The sequence below is a fragment of the Leucoraja erinacea genome, unplaced genomic scaffold, assembly GCF_028641065.1.
Source record: "Leucoraja erinacea ecotype New England unplaced genomic scaffold, Leri_hhj_1 Leri_1135S, whole genome shotgun sequence".
NCBI lineage: Eukaryota > Metazoa > Chordata > Chondrichthyes > Rajiformes > Rajidae > Leucoraja > Leucoraja erinaceus.
The window spans coordinates 42286-46363 of record NW_026575380.1 but is presented as its reverse complement, the minus strand read 5'-3'; the positions used below and the strand labels follow the sequence as shown (position 1 = coordinate 46363).

General features: G+C 43.1%; 1 long non-coding RNA gene across 1 annotated transcript; it reads right to left on the bottom strand.

Annotated features, from left to right (window-relative positions):
- Positions 1–599: 599 nt before the first annotated feature.
- LOC129715357 (uncharacterized) lies at positions 600–3174 on the bottom strand. Its single transcript, XR_008726487.1, has 3 exons — positions 2986–3174; positions 2805–2857; positions 600–1579 (listed from the first exon to the last, which is right to left on the bottom strand). It is a non-coding gene; the product is annotated as an uncharacterized LOC129715357 (long non-coding RNA).
- Between the last annotated feature and the right edge of the window lie 904 nt (positions 3175–4078).

The following is a 4078-nucleotide window of genomic DNA, read 5'->3' as shown; positions in this document are numbered from 1 at the left end:
TAAAGTGACATTTAAAAGTTGGATTTCTTCAAATCTGCACTGGCAGTTAGGCAGTTATGATGTCACAGTCCCCTACCGGCTACAATGTTTCTATCTCAAAACACTGAGACCTTCACAGCAAATGTCCTTCAGGGCAAGAATCTGCCAGCCTATCCCAGCACAGCAAAGTTTAATGATAAGATTTGGATAACAAAGGGGAAGAATCTGCCAACCTAACCCAGCACAGCAAAGTTTAATGATTAGACTTGGATAACAAAGGATGGCCTTGTCGGTGGCACCTACATCACATTAAATCTTAGTGCAATTGCATTTTGTTTAAAGTTTAAAATGACCTGCCCAGTTGGGGGCTATGAGTGCATGGTGGAATATTTCATTGGGGGGAACGGGTTGCGTTGGGGGAATGGGTGAGTGGTGGAATCTTACGTTGGGTAACGGTTTGCATTGGGGTACTGTCAGGGCTATGGGTGAGTGTTGGATTATTGAGTTGGGGTCATGGGTTACGTTGGGGAGCGAGTGAGTGATGGAAACGGGTTCATTGGGGGAACGGGTGAGTGGTGGATTATTGCGTTTGGGGCAACGGGTCCCACTTGATCTAATATATTATGAAAATGCACTACTTTCAAAAGTTGTTTTTTTAATCTTCAGAGTGTACCCACATTGATAATTGATGTCCAAACATACATTCTGATAGCAGCAATCCCAAGCAAAGAAAGTCAACGTTTTAAAAAGCATCTTTTAATGTTGTTCAATCATAGCACAGGACTAGATTCTTTGAACAGCAGGAATAAACAATAATCAAAATGAAAATTAAACATCAGTATTATGTACAAAATTACAAATTAAGTCTGTCAAATGTGTGTGCTATAATCACATTATTGAGTATATGTTGCACAAAAATGTACATGTTTGTATTTTTAAGTCTATGGCAGATAGCAACACTCTCAACTGCATAAATGTACAACAAAGACACAACATTTTTGCAGTGACAAATTAAACATGGTAGACTAAATTTACACAAATCATTAAATTAGCCACAAATATAGTAAATTATAAAATGATCATCTTTTCTTGAGAAAAATAAGACTTTGGTTATTAGTACAAAGCACTAATTTAATCTCTGCATTTTGAATAACTAGTGAGAGGCTCAACAATAAACATCAACGTCAAATATAACATTTAAACATATGACATGCTCTCTCTGGCTGAAAAACACAAATCCAAATAACCATTCACACCTTTGATTTTCAGTTTGGAAACTTTAAGAGGCATGTAATCTGCATGGATTTTTCTTTGTAATTGAACAATGGTTTCTTGTGAATCTTGACGTGTTGGCAAACATTTTGCTTGCTTCAAAGTCATCATCCTCTTTGGTAGGCTGTTTGATCAAATGTAACATCTCTATTAGTCCCAAGAAGACTGTCAGAAGTGTCAATAATGAGCTGAAAATATATAGCTTGACTATTTTGGAATTCAGTCTCTGCCCTGTAATGCCTGCTTTGATCAATGTTGGCCAGGCACCATTGTCATTTCCCACCATGTTCAAATGTAATTCAAGATCAATTCAATTCTTCAGATTATACTGTGAATATCAACAGATAATTGTGTTAATTAATCAATAATAGAGAAACCACAATACCAAACAAATATTTTTGTTAAACAACTGTCATAAATATCTTGGTTGAAAATTGGAGTGGAAAGAGGTAAAACCCAATTCTCATTGCACAATATGCATTTCTTTTAGTCCAGGATACCTTGGTTATTAGTTATCAACTCCACTTCAAATCCATTCTCAAACTGCCCAGCAACCTACACTGTCAAATATCTGTTCTTAGAAACACAGAAAATAGGTGCAGGAGGAGGCCATTTGGCCCTTCATAGAAACATAGAAACATAGAAAATAGGTGCAGGAGTAGGCCATTCGGCCCTTCGAGCCTGCACCGCCATTTGATATGATCATGGCTGATCATCCAACTCAGTATCCCATCCCTGCCTTCTCTCCATACCCCCTGATCCCTTTAGCCACAAGGGCCACATCTAACTTCGAGCCAGCGTCAAGATTAATTGTGATCATGGCTGATCATCCACAATCTCAGTAACCCTTCTCCCCATATCCCTTGATTTCACTAGCCCCTATAGATCTATCTAACTCTCTTTTAAATTCATCCAGTGAATTGGCCTCTACCGTGGCCGAGAATTCCACAAATTCACAACTCTCTGGGTGAAAACGTTTTTTTCTCTTCTCAGTTATAAATGGCCTTCCCTTTATTCTTAGACTGTGGCCCCTGGTTCTCGACTCCCCCAACATTGGGAACATTTTTCCTGCATCTAGCTTGTCCAGTCCTTTTATAATGTTATATGTTTCTATAAGATCCCCTCTCTTGTATCCCTTTCGGAATGCACCCTTAAGCTTATGCTAATTCTTCAAAAATAAATTACATATCCCATCAAACTACAGATCTCAGCACAGATACGAAATGCTGGAGTAACTCAGCGGAACAGGCAACATGTCTGGATAGAAGGAATAGGTGACGTTTCGGGTCGAAACTCTTCAGTCCTTCCTACTACAGATCTCATCAGCCTGTCGATATTTCCTTGACGATGTTCCTCACAGTCCACTCCACCTCCAACTGCGTCAGTCATAGAGTGACTCCACAGACTGCTCGGTACCAACTGGTGTACCTGTAGTCATAGAGTGTGATGCAGTGTGGCCGAACTTGCCCACACCGGCCAACATGTCCCAGCTACACTAGTTCCACCTGCCCGCGTTTTATCCATATCCCTCCATACCTGTCCTATCCATGTACCTGTCAAACTGTTTCTTACATGTTGGGATGGTTCCTGCCTCTGTAGAGCATCTCTAGAGAAAAAACACAAAAGGTTGGTGTAACTCAGCGGGATGGGCATCGCCTCTGGACTGGAGAGAAGGAATGGGAGTCGTTTCGGGCGAGATCCTTCTTCGGAAAACATGGATAGGTGGGGACCTACCTGTTGAATAGTCTGCGTCCTGAGTAACTGAATCGGTTCAGGTGCAGAAGCTGTTCTCTGATGGTTCCCACGCCGGGTGAATGTCAATGACTGGCAGCAGCCTGCAGATATACACGTCCACCCGACTGCAACAATGTGCCGGCACAGAGCCAGTGATGCGCGCTCCCGGCTCCACACTCCCCGCCGCGCGCTCCCGGGTCCGCGCTCCCGGGTCCACACTCACCACCCAATGCACGGACTCTGCTCTGTCACAGCCTTGCACAGCAAGCGGATCGATGGTGTGCGATCAATATTATATCAGACGCCGTGAAGATGCCAAGACATATGGTCCTTCCGCTGCTCGGCATTAAGGGGCAGTGTCCGGTGAGGACACCCCTTAAACACGGGAAGGGGAATCACCCCAGGGGACACATGAGTGACAAGGGCATTTTCTTTAAACGGCTGCGAAAACTACTGGTTACTGCACTGTATGTACGTGGAGAATGTATGCCGAGTTCCTTCACAATGTTTGTGTTGTATATATACTTTATTCTGAATAACGTTTATGTTTGGAAAATCAAATAAGGGCAGCAATGAAAACTCTAGGTGCAGCTCCTCATTTTCAGGGAAGACACATGCCAGCTGTTAGAACAAATTCAATCATATGGTCTTACAGCACTGTGAATATGTGATCTTTTTCCCATAGTTGGGAAAGATATCAGGAAGCATTAATTATTCAAAGTTTGTCGTGGATTTTAGCTCTGCATTCAACACCATTGTGACAGAGTTATTACACTCCAAACTCCCCCAATTGACTGTGCCTGCACCCCTCTGTCAGTGGATCACCAACTTCCTGACAGACAGGAAGCAGCATGTGAGGCTGGGAAAGCACATCTCAGACCCACAGACCCTCAGCATAGGAGCACCGCAAGGCTGCGTACTCTCTCCTCTCCTTTACTCGCTCTACATCAACGAATGTACCTCCACAGACTCCTCTGTCAAGCTACTCAAGTTTGCGGACGACACAACCCGGATTGGACTGATCCAGGATGGGGTGGAGTCTGCCTACAGACAGGAAGTGACACAGCTGGCATCCTGGTGCCATCGCAACAAC